Genomic DNA, 16,955 nt, shown 5'->3' with positions numbered 1-16,955 from the left:
CCAGCGGCAGTGTGTACCCCAGGGGGCCGGAGGTGCCGTACTTCCCCCCCAGCAGCAGTATGTCCTACAGAGAGCAGAGACAGTTGGTCCCTCTCTACAGCAACAGGACCATGGTAAGGGAGCGGAGACAGGCGGTCTCCCTCCCCAGCGGCAGTGTGTACCCCAGGGGGCCGAAGGTGCCGTCCTTCCCCCCCAGCAGCAGTGTGTCCTACAGAGAGCAGAGACAGTTGGTCCCTCTCTACAGCAACAGGACCATGGTAAGGGAGTGGAGACAGGCGGTCTCCCTCTCCAGCGGCAGCCTGTGTTTCCAGGAAAGGAGCACAGCACCCCCTCTCCCCAGCGGCAGCTTTCCCCAACAAGGGGAGACACCAATCCTCCAGACGGCGCAGATGGGACCGTGGTCTCTGTGCCTGACCTACAGGGATGCTGGACAGCCTTTCCAGATCCCCAACTACCCTCACCGGGACACCCAGAGGAGGGGGTAAGTACAAATTCCCCTCCCCAGCTAACTCCTAGCGTGGCACCAGGGTTAACGGAGGCGATGCTAACCCCTCCTGACGTCCAGGTTCCCTTAACTACTGAGCCGGATTATGGTCTCAGTACCCCAGCGGAAGAGCTGGCAGCTGGACAGAGCGCAGTCGGCCTCTGCCCTACCTTTGTCCCTGGTCCAGAGCCGGATGTCCCGCAGGCTACCCCAGCCGAAGAGCTGGCAGCTGGGCAGAGTGCAGTCGGCCTCTGCCCTACCTTTGTCCCTGGTCCAGAGCCTGATGTCCTGCAGGCTACCCCAGCAGAAGAGCTGGCATCTGGGCAGAGTGCAGTTGGCCTCTGCCCTTCAAGTACCCTCGGCATGTGGCCTCATTACCACAGCCAAATACCCAGGTGCAGTGACTGTGTGTTGTGGGTGGGCTGTTCCTGTACTTTGATGTTGTGGGGGGGCCACTCGGACATCTGTTTATTGTGGGTTCGTGGATCGACTAACGGAGGCACTGACCGACAGAAGGTCAGGTGCCTGGTTAGTCTTCCCCCCAAAGGGGAGATGTGTGACGAAGTGCCCTTCGCCACTTTGTCCTGGAGAGGCCTGCTTGCCTGCCTCCTCCCCTGCGACTATGGTCCTGGACTATATTGCACTGTAAACCCTGTATTCAGGCATATGGACTTGTATTAGACTGTCTTTTTCCCTTTATCTATGCTGTAGGTTTGGACTACTAATATAACCTAACAGCCAGGAGATTTAGGCGAATATATTGCATAAGAATCACATTACTGGAGAATACAGCCGTTCGCATGATTTCATGCGAATTCTTTGTGCTCTGAATAGGTGGCCGCCATTTCGGGACTTTTCCACGTGTTCGCGGCCATCTTGCGTGCGAACAGCGGTGTTTGCCTGTGAACGCATGGAACTGAAATCGGAAGCACAAACAGGCGAATACCGCTAAGACCTCCAGACATCCAGAAATACGCACGGAAACTACCGAACGACCGGCCGTTCGGTAGTTATACTTAACTTAGTATGGGGATTCTAGCGACCACAAAGATGCGAATGGATGGCAAGAATTTCGTCTATTTTACCGTGCGAACGGAGACCGACCGCAAGGCCAAAACTCATGGAACTATTTTCGGCTAGTTGGTCTGTGCGGTCGGTCAAAACTTTGGAGCCCTGTATCTCCCGAACCATCCATCCGAATGGGCTGATTTTTGGACAGACTGTTCCCCTGAACAAGGGCTATTTGGGGATACCAGATTTAAAGCTGTACCCCCTGTTTTTGGGGTACATCCAGAACTTGGGTAAAATAATGTATGTTTTAATTGGGTTATGTGTTTATCTGAGGGGAGGAGACGTGGGGGTGTTACCATGCATGTGATTGGTCAATTTCATCCTCCCCCTGGGAGTGTCCTGTATGTACCTGATCCTAATAAAAAGCAGGCTGGGTGTTCCAGTCCTCAGACCTCTTCTGACCCTCAATACGTAGCCGTGTCTCGTTATTGGAGGGAACTGCTATATCACACTGGGGATTGCTATGCTCTGCATATTCCCCTGAGCTCTTAATCACTTAGCTCTTTTAAGAGCTTGTTCCAGATACGCTCTCCTGGAGGAGAGGTCTTCCCCACACGGTCCTGGAGGACAGAAGCCGATCCAGGGTGGAAGGAAGACGGCGCAGCTCCAGTTAAGCTACGGCGGTTGTGGAGTCTGCGGTGGTTGTGGTGTCGTCTGCAGTGCTTGGAGTCCTCTGAGAGCGCTAGGAGCATCCATCAACGGAGGGTACTCGGTCGGAGTACACGGAGCTCCGTTACACTTTGTAAATGGAAAACCCGCATAAGGCTTTTCAATGTGGACCTTGTGACATATCTTAGTACACATGCGAGTGTTGGCGTTACAACGTGCATGTATGCCCACTAAATCCACATTGGATTGAAAGGCAAACCAGGGATTAGCGGAGACATCTTATCCGGTGCCCTGCTTCTTAGAAAGAGGAGATGGATCAGACCCCTGCGAGAATGTGCAAAAGATGGCAGATGTGTTTTTTTCCCTTGTAGAACGAATTTGAAATAGGAGTTAAGAATCTGAAGAAAAAAATCTGTTCAGCTAGGATAAGCTTATCAGATGTCCCATTTACCCAGTGATGTATGTGAATATATCAACAGAGCGCACCGAATAAGTCTCAATTCTAGAAAACCTTAAAGGGACACTATAGTCACCAGAACAACTACAGCTTATTGCATTTGTTCTGGTGAGTAGAATCATACCCTTCAGGCTTTTTGCTGTAAACACTGTCTTTTCAGAGAAAATGCAGTGTTTACATTACAGCCTAGTGATAACTTCACTGGCCACTCCTCAGATAACTGCTAAAGCTACTTACCATCTCAGTCTTGCTTAGTGTGCATCACAACATATCAGTGTCTCCACCCTCTGCATGCAGGCACTGAGCTTTCCTCATAGAGATTCATTGATTCAATACATCTCTATGAGGAGATGCTCATTGGCCAGGGCTGTATTTGACTTGTTCTGGCTCTGCCCCTGATCTGCATCCTTCACAGTATCAGCCAATCCTATGGGGAAGCATTGTGATTGGCTCAAAACAACACTTCTGATGATGTCAGCAGACAGCTTGCTATTCTGAGGCAAACAGGGGCAGAGGTAGCAGATGCAGACTTGAATACAAGTAATATTTTACTATATTTAGGGAGGCAAGAGAGGGTCAGGGGTGCTGGATGGTGGTTTTAACACTATACGGTCAGAAATATACGTTTGTGTTCCCGACTCTATAGTGCTCCTTTAAACTATGCTAAACAGGAATCCTCATTATCAGAAGATTAATGAAACTCCTAAACTACGGTGAAGATTGTAAAAGTATCCTGATTAGCAATTTCACATGGTTGTTCACCAAAGTGAGAATTCAAAGTGAATTTCAGATTTAAGGTTAAAACAGCCGAAATGAAAACAGTAGAGTCTGATCCAATATGGCCGCTCAACCACATAAATAAGATAGATAACCGAGATATAGACCATTTAAAAAATATATGATTGGGGGCGTAACGGACGGAATGGACACATTCCTGTGAAGCGCCACACCTGAAAAGAGCAACAAAACTTTTAATCCTGGCAATACCCCACAGGAGAAGGCCTAATCTATTGCCCCCACCAGCTGACAACATGGGCCACAAAAATAAGAAATTGCGAGTACCTGAGAGCCCTAAACTCCCAGATATTAGATCAGCCTTCCCCAAACTCCGGCCCTCCAGATGTTGCTGAGCTACAATTCCCATGATTCTATGAAAGAAATAGATAGGCTGAGAATCATGGGAGTTGTAGTTCAGCAACATCTGGAGGGCCAGAGTTTGGGGAAGCCTATATTAGACTCTCATACGAGAGGCCTGCTCCGAGAGAGAATCACAAGATGGCGCCACGGCACAACCCGCGATGGGTGACTCTAAGGAATCACAAGAGGAGGTGGAATCCCCAGCTTCTCATGACCACAGTGAAGTCTGATGAAGACGCAACACCTTCAACAAAGGAGGATATCAAGAGGCTGCTCCTGGATCTCCACAAAGTGTGACAGGCAAATCTTCACAAGACTCAAAGAGAGCTGGGGATCGTGACCCAGAAGATTAAAGAGGTGGAGGAGAGAGAGAGTGCAAGGGACAACAGAATACAAGTCACAAAGACCAATATGCAGGAACTTACACAGCGCTATGGCTTCCACGGGGTTTCGACACAGGCTGAGAGGCATTCCAGAAGAGGTCAGTGGGGAAGCATTGCTGTTTTATATCCAAAGGCTATTCACCACTATGCAAATTAAAGTGGGAGATGACTCACCTGTGCTGCTGTCAGCATTCAGGATCCATAAGGAGGCCAAGGCCCCAGTTGACTCTCCAAGGGACATAATAGTAATGACCAGAGACATAGTGGTTCGCTCCGCGATTATGGCTCGCTCCAGAGCCCTGGGAAGTGTCACATTTGAGAATAATGAGGTAACATTGTATGGAGACATACCCATCGCAGTCCTCACAGAAAAACCCAAGCTGGCTCCGGTTGCCAAGCTACTGAGAGACCAAGCAGTCCAGTACAGATGGACTTACTGGTCCAACACGGGGGATAAGACCCTCTCACGTCGGACCAAGACCCAGAGACACACTGGAAAGACCTGCAACTACACAGCGATGACCTGGTTAAGAAGCATAATGTAGAGAACAGCAGACCAACTAAACGGGGGACCCAGGAGACGGCACCTCAAAGATACAATCCAAACACCAAGCACCCATGAAAGCGAGAAGTGATAGCGTGATAGGCCAGCTGGGCCACAGTGGACTTTCCTTCCTGCTAATGGACATGCTGTGCTCCTGAAAGTTTTTTCTATTTTCTCTAAACGTTCTGCTTTTCTACCTCTCCAACCCAACAAAGCACATTAACCTGCATGATAACGTATACTTTACTTTCTCGTTACCTTTATGTTATAGTACATTTCTCAGATGACTGGAAACGCAATGTTGTACTGCGTTGCTCCTGATGTTACTTATATTGCCTGATTTAATTTCATTCTCAGTTATTGATCCAAATGTATACATGTGTATACAAAACCAATAAAACAAATCAAAGAAAGAAAGAAAAAAAAAACAAAAAAAACAGTAGAAACAGAAAAATTGTCAGTCGACTATTCTTTCAGTTCCCAATATGGCCTGACATGTCAAATTCACTTGGCATTCTATCTTTAGTAAATAACTGATATTATTCTGCCTCATATTGTTTTTGATCAATCATTCACTGTCATGCCTTATTGCTTTATACCTTGCCCCCCAATCTCCCCATAATTTTTTTCCCTTTTCTCCCAGTCTTCCTACTCCTTTCTAATCATCATCTCTTTTTCTATCAGAGTCACTTCCAAGCTGCCTATAGGCGAGTCAACCCAACATTGCAAACTGTTGCCTCAATAACCTTTGAGATCGATTAACTTCTTTGTGTACTTATACTTGACTTCCTTATTGTCATTGCTCTTACATTGACTCACATGTTTTAATTCATATGCGGTCGTCTGCCTATAGTGTGCAAAACTTGCATGTCAAAAAAGGTTGAATAAAAAAAAAAAGACAAACTTGCAATACGCATAGGATGATCTGTAATTCTTTAAAAGAACAAGATACTTGTGTATGAGAGGATGTCCACGGACACTGCACATGCAACCACAAAGTTTAGGGAGACGTAGGGGGTGGGGGAGACCTGGTATAATGGAGGGGAACATGGCACGGAGTAGGGCAGGGTAGGGGAGAGAGGAGAGGGATATGGGGAGGGGGGGGGGGGAACACAACCACCCATAGGGTGCTACTCCCTGACTGACGTGAAATGGAGTATATGGTAGATGCCTAGTACTATTCCAACCAGTTCATGCCTTTATGTAAATGGTTTTGTAAATACCTTTGTTACGTATGATTTATGTTTTTCTTCATAGTTCTCATGCATACCATCTTGTGGTTAACTGAAGGTCCCAGATCCGATTTAACTAATCACCAACTTGAGACAATTTTCCACTGTATGTAGTCCTCAGTTGCTCCTACTATGCTATATCATCTTACTGTGTCGATGACTGTATACATGTCTATATTCACTGAGTTGTAACTATGTACTGGATATATATCTATGAAAACCTTCAATAAAATACAATTTAAAAAAAAAAACAACAACATGATACATCATATTTTTACAAAAGCAAGGCGCAAAAGCAAGGTGGAGCCAGTTCTATCGGGAAATGCTGGGTGTCAAAATAGCTCATAAATCAGACCAAAGCCATAAATCCTGACAAACATCTTACCCCTCCCTGTATCAGCAGTATCTCCTCTCCCTGGAGCTTTAGTGGTTGACAATTGTTTTTGAAACATCTCTAAAATGCCTGTGGATGGACATGGGGGATGGGGGTACTAGCACTAAAAGGCTTCAATGTGCACAATTTGCTCTTCTGTAAGAAGTACTAATGAGTTTTCTTCTCATTTGCAGAGTCTCTAAGGACCCAATCTGCTTATGCAATCTGTCACTAGAGGTATTGAGCATAGTACATAGGCACTGACTTGCAAGCAGAGCTTCCAGGGTACTCTCCAGTACACAATACTAGTGTACCTTGGCAAGACAAATAGAAGCTTTACTTTCCACAAGTATTGCCTGCAAAGAACTCAACTGAATACTTTACTTGGAAAAACAATAATGGAGTATGGTCTACAACAGTGGTGTCCAAATGTTTTAAAACTACAGTTTCCATGATACTTTGTAATTTTAAAGGCATGCAAAGCATCATGGGAGTTGTAGTTCTACAACATCATCTACCTTTTGGGCACCCATGGTCTACAATTAGAGGGTTGATGGGCATGTTCAAACAGATGTGCAAAATATACACTATCACCAAAACAAACACATGCTACAAAAATATCTACTGGCATTCTTTTCTATATTTTGCCCTGGTTAAGCACAGCTGCAGTGTGGGCACCCCATGGCAGAAATCTTTAGTTTATAGACTTATAGCATCTCAGCTAAAATTAGTTGCAGTCGTTACAATGAACAGAGTGCCTCTTTGATGCCTCTTTGATGCCTCCCTGTGCTCTAGACCAAATGGCACATGGATGAACAATCCGTTATGAAGCTTTTTTCTTAAAACTGCATAAGTTCTGAAAGATCAGTTATTAGATTACTTTTTTTAGAAAATGCAGCAATACTCTGCAGTAATGACATGCAAGATATAGAATTAACAGTCTTGGTAATACTATGTCCTATGAGCATACCTTACATGTTTCAGAGAGACAAACCCAGTTTGCCTGTGTGGGACATGTTCTGTAACAGGCTGGATAGACTACATGTGGACCATTGCCTGGCATAGGAGCACACAATTCATCGAACTCTGTACAAGTGGAGTTTGTAAATAAGCGCACACTACTGAAAATAGTTATTAGAACAAAAGCATATCTTCCAGTGCTTGTCATATCTGGTATTATTATTGGCATTTATTTAGAGCAACCTTTTTCCGCAGAACTTTATAGCAAAAATGAGACAAACTATTATATATTTTGACAGGTTGATGAGGATACTGGTTGGATGAGCTTACATTCTAGAGTATTTTGGGTATATATTTTGGCTCTAAGTACACCACCATCTTGTGCTGACAAGCACTGAATTGGAACACAGCTTATCAGCCAACCACAACATAACCATTCTATCCATAGACAACGTTCTCAGAGTCACCAACGTGCACTTTCCACCAACATTCTGTCTCCGTCATGTATGAGGAGCAGAATACAAAGACATTTATATTTTCTATTTAAAAGGGGTCCAAGATTTTGTGAATGTTTAAGATGTGAATTCAACAGCATGGCCTCTTGCTTGCCTATTGCTAAGGCGGAAGTTCATCCATACTTGGATGGCATTAATTCAACAACAAGGTACATATCACTCCTAAAAAACCTTTACAAGTCATCACTACTTACAACACTACTCACAACACTACTCATCTTCCCAAACAACATCAAAGCTGAACCTCCTTCATGTGACAGCAAGATGCTTTAGAGTCTCTCTGATACACTACATACTTGCATTATCCATGGGACATTGTCTTTGACCTCAGCCCAAAGTTCATGTAAATTGAATGTAATGGAAATTATTATATAGTATTTCCTTCCTTGGCGGAAGTTTTTTTGTTTTGTTTTTTTACTTATTGCAGAGAGAATGTAAAAGGGCAGCTTACTTTTCAGTCCTATAGAGAGTCAGTTTGGGCAAGATATAAATGGGTTTGAAAGATTTAGAATTCATATGAATCCGATTATTACGTGTTGCCCTGTCTATGGCAAAATAACGATCATTTATGATCAAAACAAACAAATCAATTTAAAGGAAAATTGCCCCTGCGCACTGTTCAGGAGTTTCAAACATAGAGACGATTACAAGACAAACCAAGGCAGCCCAACCTGCTCAGTAATATCGAGCCCGCACTCAAAATATATTTCACTAACAATGTGCTGCTGCTCAAGTATCAAAAATGTTTCGGATTTTGGAAAATATCTTACAGATGAAGACAAAAAAAGGAAACTTGCCACCAGCGAGAGGTCACAAGCTCAGACAGAACAAGATCTACAACACTGCCAATTTTCAAACAATTATAATGCATCGTCTCGGAGAGAGAGCAAATAAAACATCCCAATGTAAAGTCAATGCGATTATCCTGCATCCTTTTTTTCCCCAAAAAAAAATTATAGAAAAAAATCAGTTACATAAAATTAAAAAGTAGAGTTTAATAAAAACACAAGATCAACTTTAGTCCATTGCATGTGTGAAAATATAGGTTTTGTCTTTTTACTCTTTTTATGTACCTTTAAATGATGTAGGCCATTAGTTATTAATCATGGCTAACAATTCTGCTTTATTGGATTAAGCCCGTTGACCCCTGAGGATTGTTATCCTGCTAGAGTGCTAGGATTTCTCTAATTAACATCCAAGGCTCCAATTAAGTTTCATGTAACACCGAGTGTTCTACTGGGCACTGTTCTGTTTCGGCATCTCTTGAGCTTCAGAGTTGGAGAGGCCACCCATCCTGCAATTTTTTGGTATTCTTTTCTACTTGTATTAAGCTGCCATTTTCAGAAAGCATCTATAAAAAGATTTTTTTAAAGTTCCTTATTTGCTATTAAATCTAGGGAGGAAGGTAACCAAAACGTTAACCTTCAGCTATAGGGCATTTCCCATAATTGATGGCTGGCAGAAATGTAAGGTGATTGGACTCCGCAAAAGTTCCATAGTCAATATTAAACAACTCTGCATAAATCCAATTTAGCAGAAAACAAAATTATAATGAATTACTCACACAAACAAAATAAAAAACAGAGTTTAAACCACACACTTAACAAGTTTCCAGTTACTTATCTTAATCGTCTAAAGGGTCACAATTTAGATTTTGTCTAATTGAATGGTGGCATTACACAATTCTGCTAGTGTCACATTACATTTCAGAGATTACAAAACACATTTTTGGCTATTTTTTAGAGGGGGGCACAGACTCTTGAGACTCTTTTGTTGCGTATAACCCTGCATATACTAGAACTTTACAACCATGTTTTTTTTTTATATACAAAAAAGTTTTAAAGGGACACTTTTGGTACCAAAACAACAAGTTTAATGAAGCAGTTTTGGTGTATAGATCATGCCCCTGCAGTCTTACTGCACAATTCTCTGCCATTTAGGAGTTAAATAACATTGTTTATGTAGCCCTATCACCACCTCTCTGCATGTCACTTGCACAGCCTTCCCAAACACTTCCTGTAAAGAGAGATCTAATGTTTAAACCTTCTTTATTTCAAATTTTTTTTTTTAATTCTTTATTTTCGTAGTGCATAGCTTAATAACATACAAGCTTGTTATGTTACGACAATTGTGACAAGCATTATTGAGTATACATGTAGATACGGTGTCATAGCATGTGAGAACATTGTACATTTTTGTGGGATTAATACACAGGTGAAACTAAGCACTTTTTTTGTTTTTAAAAGTTAGACAGGTTAGGTAACACGCCCAGGGTTGTGCTATTTCTGACAGGTGTGGTGGGTTGTGTGTTGGTTCCCTGGGATCCAGGTTTGGGTATCTGTGAATGCTCTTTGGTGCTAAGTGCAGCTTTAGTTGGTAGACTAAGAGCAAATATATGCTTGTTACAGGTTTGGGTCAGGCTTGTGGTGACATGTCAGTGGGTACCTGTCCATGGGACCCCGTCGGTTTTTGGTTTGTGTTTCATCAGGTGTGGGTGAGGCTCCCTGTTGCGGGGTACTACCTGTGGCATCTTAACTAATTCCCCTTACCGTGGGGGGTGGCGGGGGTACGGATGGATGTGTCTAAGGTGGGCGCCATCAATTTGTCTCTTGTGTAGGTCTGTTTGGTACCGTTGGGTGCCTCATGTATGTAGTGGTAGAGTTTATGAGCAGGATTATACATGTAGTGACAGGGAAATAACAGGTATTAATATGAGCATACACATCACATGAGGAGGAAGGGGTGCCTGCGGGATGTTATGCACGGGTATAGGCACGTAAGGAGATCACAGCTGAGTATCGGTAATATATGCATAAAAGAACAACAACAAAGTAGTTAAATAATAAAATAAGTAACATAAGGCTATAGGCCTTCCGTGGTTGTATAAGAGTTCAGGTTGTCAGCCTAGCTGTTATGAGCAGGAGTGTCGTGGTTGTGACGAGGCAGGTACATCCAGTTCAGGTGTTCTGAGGTTGTTGGTTTTTCGTCGCTTGGTCGGTTGAGGTGCTGGCTGGTGTTGCCCATGAGGTGATTTGGGCGTCGTCTGCAGTGTGCGGTTGTTCCAGGTGAAGTCCCAGTGCTGACAAGAATGCCGGAGCCCCCATCGGAGAGGTGAGGTTGTGGGTGGTCGCTGCGTGATGTACAAGTAAGGAGCCGGTGTTACCCCATCTATATGGTATGTTGGCTTTGCGCAGGGCGGCCGTCACTGGACCAAAAGATTTGCGTCTGATTAGAGTGGCCCTAGTTAAGTCTTGGAAAAACAAGAGTTGGGTGTTCTCAAATTCTAGTGGCGTTTTGCCTTTCATGGCAGTCATTATTAGGATTTTGTCGTGTGTGGTGGCGCATCTCAAGATAATGTCTCTGGAGGTGCTAGGTGAGATGCGGGCTGAGCTGGTTACACAGTATATACCATCAAGTGTAATTCTTTTGGCCACTGGATGCGTCATGATCGCTGACACGAGGCGCCGCGTGTAGTGCGGCAATTCTTCGGTGGTGATGGTGTTAGGTATGCCGCGGATCTTAATGTGCGTGCGGCGTTGTTTGTCTTCCAGGGACATTAATTGTGCTGCCAGGACATGTTGTTCTGTTTGCAGCTGCTGGACTGAGTCTTGCAAGGTGGTTATGGTGTTGTGGACTTGTGTCACGTCCAGTTCAGTATTAGTGACTGTCTGTGATCTGTTGCATATCCCTTTTAATCAGGGCAAAGTCAGTGGCCAAAAGTTTTTGGATGTCCGCCAAAAGCACCTTTAAGTCCCCTTTAGTGGTGGGGGCTGAGTCCTCTGGTGAGGTAGGGGCTATGGTTGGACCTTCCTGTGGGTCCTGTATGTTTGGGTTCCCCCTGCCCTCTGTTTCTGTGGCGGGGGCCATGTTTGGAGGGGAGTCTGGTTGCTGTGGTGTGGCCAGCCCCGGTTTTATCAGCAATCCGGGCAATTGAGGTTGTTGATTGGGATGTTAAAGTCCTCAAGAATGAGGGAGGGAATGCTAGAGGAGAGAAAGTGAGGTAGCCAGGAAGAAAATTGTTCAAAGAATAGCCTAAGATGACCGGGAGGGCGATAGTTGATGGCGATTCTTAAAGGAGTGGGCTTAAAAGGCGGACAGTGTGAACTTCAAAGGAAGTAAAGGAGAGGGCAGGGGCAGGGAGGATAGGTTAAAAGGTACACCGCCTCATTTACAGTCGAGTCTGGGAGAGTGGGAGAATTGTAGATAACCCATGCTATTCAGTTTCCTTTTTCCCTTTAATGTCCTGATAGGACTGCTGACTGTATCCCAATAGTCAGTCTCTCTAAATCCTAGGGGCAAATAATTGGGTTCTTAAGTCATTCTAGATAAGACTTGCATACCCCTCTTCAAAAACTGCAGAGTGAAATGACTTCTTTGTACACAAAATGAATCCCTGCATTCAAAATCTCATTACTCTTGGGCAACAGCAATGACTATAGTACACATCAGCCCCAATACATATAATAAAAAACAAAGAAAAAAGAGACTTACGCACTATCCCAAATTCTTCTGCACAATTAAATAACTGGAGGTTTTTTAGTATCACTCCAATGTAAGCTCACCTGCCACATCAAAGCAAAACCTCGTAGGAGAGTTCTACACTAACTATTCTCTGTGCTGCTTTTAGCTCAAAGGCAAAAATCTAGAATGAGACAGAGAGGGGTATTTTTCTAAACCCCTATGCATGTATTTATCCCTATTGAGGAGTAGTGGGCGTTTGAGCGCAGGACTTAATTATGTATGTTTTCATTTGCTTCTTATTACACAGCCGTGTTACAGTGCTGCCGCCCCATCCCATGTGTTCCCTATTAAGGGTTAATAAGTGTGTGGGTGTTTTATAAAAAAAAAACACCTTCTCTGTCTCAGAGAGTTTGCCTTTCATTTCAAAGCAGCAAGGTGAATTGTTAGTGTAGGACTCACCTAAGAGGTTTGCCTCGACGTGACAGGTGAGCTTACACTTTAATGGCCATTGGACTGATACTAGAAAACTTCCAGTTATTTATTTGTACATAGGGATTTGGAATAGTGTGCAAGTAACTTTTTTCTTTGTTTTTTTATTGAATTACTGCTTCGCCCTGTCAGCATTTCAGCGCACACAAAACAAAATCCACAAAAACATTTTTTTTTCTCTTCTTCACAAAATCCCATATTAAATAGTTTGCTAATTAGCAGTAATTTGCCTTAAAATCCATTTCAAACGTGTTTACCAATGAACCACACAGAACCGTGATGAATTTCATTCTCTCTTTTTTTTTTTTTTTTGTCAATCTTTCTTTTATTGAGGTAAGCATTAACAGGGGTACAGAATGAAAGATAGGGGAAGTACTGTTTGTGTACAGGATAGGAACACGCGAACACAATGTATCATCTCCTATGTATATCAGCCTCATTTTATATTAGGTATGCGTTCCAGAGAATTAATAACAAACATATCATAGTTAGTATGAAAATAGCTATTCAAAAACTATGTGAAGTATCTTTGAGTAACAGACAGGTTAGGCAGCCATTTTGTCCGATGGTTGCTCAAAACTCTAGCTAGACATGCCCTTAGCGCGCAGATATACAGTGCTCTACGTTGATATGTGTACAAATCATGCTTTGAGACTTGCATAGTATATGTACTGGAAGGCTGCAATACGATTCTATATTGGTGGTTCTGACAACTCAACTCAGACCCTGTCGCACTGTAGGTTACTTATAAGCACTACCAACATTATCTGTTACTATCTCCTTAGGTCTTAAGGGTGAGAGTGCTTAAACTTGGTAAATCACACTACATGCCATAGAGCAATAATACTGCTGGTCTTACTTGGGTGCATGGGTGAGAGATCCGCATTGCATATACTGCCGACAAGTTTGAGTAAACATAACATAGCGCAAGTATAGCGTTAAGGCTCGTCATATGCGCACATGGTTTTGCATTGCATGATACAGCCTATTTATAACGGTGCGCGGCTTGTAAAACTTAATGTCGGCTAAGGCAATGTGATAATAGTTGGTGCAAAAAGACAGAGTAAAGTTAACAATAACACCTAAACATCAACTGCTGGCAGAAATAAAAGGGCATTGCAGCCATGCATCATTAGCCATGGAGAGGTGATCTGTCCTGGTGGCAAACCTGGCACGTCAGCACAGTCAAGCTATACCCCGGCTGGGCCGTAGCACACAGGGCTGTTAGTGACCCGTCAGGCGACCAGTCCGATTTACAAGTGGGCCAGTCCTAGTTAGCCAATGCCCAGTCTTGGCAGGGTAATTGTGGAGTCCTTCGCAACACAGAAGGCGACTGGGTGTTGCGGGTGCGTCGGAGCCTTCTTCCAGCCCCAGGCCTTTATGGAGGGCCACATCCGGGAACCACAGGCTCGGTGGCTTCTCGAGTCCGAGACTTCCCTGTGTCGGGTGCAGTAAAAGACCCAGGTGGTCATCCGCCGCTGGCGGCGGGCGGTCTTCCTGCGAGGTGGGCGATGCATTGGAGGCTTTCTCCTTAAGACCCTCAGCCTGGGTAGGTAAGTAGGAGCGGCAACGAATGTGGGGCTGTTAGTGGTGCCCAGGGACTGTCCACCTTGCTCCAACTGGTCTCCCTCTTTCCCCTCTTCCATGTAGATGGATTGCAGGGCCATGCGTTTTTCCAGCGATGCCCAAAAGCGTTGGAAGCTCCTCTCAATCCGCGTGAGGATCCACTCAGAGCCGCTGTCTCCGCCATGTGGCGTAGGTGTAGGCCCATCCGCCGTCTTTTTAGTGACTCCGCGTGAGGTGGCGGGGCTGCTCTGGGCTACCGGGGGCCATGGAGGAGTTTGTGTGAGTCCATCGGGGACCGGGATAACCCCCACCGGTCCAGAGAGGGGGGGGAGGTGGAACAGGGGCCCAACGTCGAAGGTCCAGCTATGAGTGGCGTCAGAGGAGCGGCTGTCTCCTCTGCGCCGGCCATTCTTGTAGGCCGCAAAAGGTGCTCGGGTGAGTCTCGCTTTGGATGTGGCATGTTTGGTATCCGTCGAAGCAGCTGGTTTGCCGTGAGTAGCTTGGTAGCTTTTTGGGAGCCTTGTACTTGCTGTGTTGTCGTTTTGCCGTTAGTTTTGTCGGCCAAAGCAGGAGCTGTGTCTCCAAGCGTCCGCTCTGCTCGGCGGTCAGGCCCCGCCCCCCTCATTCTCTTTTTTTTAAATTTTTTTTTTTAATTCTTTATTTTATTTGTGCATATGATTAACAAGCGTGTTTGCCGTGCCACAATAGCTGGAGCAAACTGGACTGTATACATAAGAAAACATCATTGTGGCATTTAAAACATTGCACATTTTTAGGTAAGTAATCAGGATGAACAAATATATCATGTCACTGTGGAGTATGTGATTATAACAGGTTAATTAGTGGGTAAACTTGCAAGGCAGGTTGCGCTTAGTGGCCTATGTTAGCTATTATCCTTGCTATCTGTTCTACTCCTTGTGTATAATAGAAATGTATAGCACAATGTGTGATGAGAGGCAGAGAATTAAATATTACAATACTAAGAAGATACCAACATTGTGGAGATTAACAATTCGCTTGCTTGGTGTGTGTAGCAGTAGCTGCCAGCAGTTGCTATGTTCGCTGGTTGTGTGATAAGCGTGTAGAGAGTGTGTTTTCTGAACGCTAGTGTGCTAATCTGCAAAATGTGAGTTAAGATGTACACGGTCACGGTCACTAGTGCTTGCTAGTTAAATAGGTAACCGCCGGGATACACTATGGAGGCATATACATATCTGATTCTATGTAGTGCGAGGAACAATCTAAATAACAATTTTAAGTGCTGAAGCTCTCATGGTGGGTATACGTCAGAACTAAGATTGCCAACCAGCAACGTGTATGTACAGGCAAAAGATAAGCAAACCACAAATATATATATATAGTGATCGCCAAGTGAGGCATATGGTGTCCAGGATGCAGTTGCTGCTTGTGGGCTTCTGGCAACCATGCCCACCCAAGGGCTAGCAAATATAAGCAAACATAAGAAAAATAAAAATAAAAGTCAGACTAGGTGAGTCGCTGGATTGCGGTGGGTAGGGCTCTACCTGCCAGGTATAGGTCCATTAGACTCAGCTAGGTCAAACGTTACAGTTCTCGTGCACAGTAGCCTGAACTGCGGATCCGATACTTTTCCCAGGGAGCGGTTAAGGTGGTCAGCGGTGGTGCAGGGTCCGGTAACAGTTGGGGAGCAGCAGATTCACTGGACCTGATGGCTAACCAATGCCTGTAGCGGGCCACATTATGCAGTCTCGTTCATTGTCGGCTATGGATATGTTGAGGCTCGAACCTCTGAGGGCTCCGAGTCTTTCTGCTGGGTGGGAGTGAGGTGAGATTGTGCCCCATTCCCAGGCCTGTGCCGAGAGCCGTCGCTTTGTGCTGCTGGGCCGGGAATTAGTAAGTCCCATGTTCTGCTCTGCCAGCGGAACGTAGGGCCGGGTCGCGGTTTTTCGGCGCGATTTCAGTTGATTATTCCGCTTACGTGGTCGCATCCGGACAGCCCGTCCGTCCCGTGGAGGCAGCATCCTCCCAACCCCTCGCCCGGGCAGGCTGCGTGCTTGCATTACTAACTTGGGGGTAGGTGCTGTGCCCGGAGCAGGGCGCCGCTTCCCTCCGTTCCCCTCTCCAGTCTTGCGGTCCGGCTTCTGTTGGGGTGATTCCATGCTCCTCACCCTGTGGGCCTCATACAGTCCGTTCTTAACTGGCAGGGAGTGCTGGCTTGTCATCGGTTTTTGCATCCTTTCTCTTAGTCTATGCCAGAATCGGGTGAAAGCCGCGTCTATACGCCGTTGAATATCATTGAGAGCTTCCATTTCAGGTGAGCGTGTCAGCTCCTCTGATGTGTTTGGTGCGCTGCATGGTCGGCTGCCCCGATGGTGCTGTTCCTCTATTTGGTTGCTGGGCCTTAGATTGCCATTCCTGTCGCTTGGCGTGGACCGAGATGTCCCCCATCGGTCCAAAGGGGGGGGGGGTAGGAGGCGATCTTCTCGAGGGGTCCATATCCAGGTCAGTTAGCCTGGGGAGCGGCCGTCTCCCCGCTGCCCGATCTCCAGTAGGCCGCAAGGCATTATGTCGGTTCCCCGGGGGGTTGTGGGCTCGATTTTGGTATCGACTGATACCTCCGGGTGTACCTTTCATGCTGGGTCCTCTCCTGTGAGCGGCTGTGTTATTTTTTGTGGGGGTCACCCCCGAATAGTGC

At 45.2% G+C, this 16,955-nt stretch overlaps 1 protein-coding gene across 11 annotated transcripts in view; it reads right to left on the bottom strand.

The window, feature by feature from the left end:
* PLEKHA6 (pleckstrin homology domain containing A6) overlaps positions 1–16,955 on the bottom strand; it is a 163,701-nt gene that overhangs the window by 119,354 nt on the left and 27,392 nt on the right. The gene's annotated exons all lie outside the window — the stretch shown is intronic.

The sequence above is a fragment of the Pelobates fuscus genome, chromosome 1 (genome assembly GCF_036172605.1).
Source record: "Pelobates fuscus isolate aPelFus1 chromosome 1, aPelFus1.pri, whole genome shotgun sequence".
NCBI lineage: Eukaryota > Metazoa > Chordata > Amphibia > Anura > Pelobatidae > Pelobates > Pelobates fuscus.
Note: the sequence above shows the minus strand (reverse complement) of the source record. Positions and strands in the feature narration are given on the sequence as shown.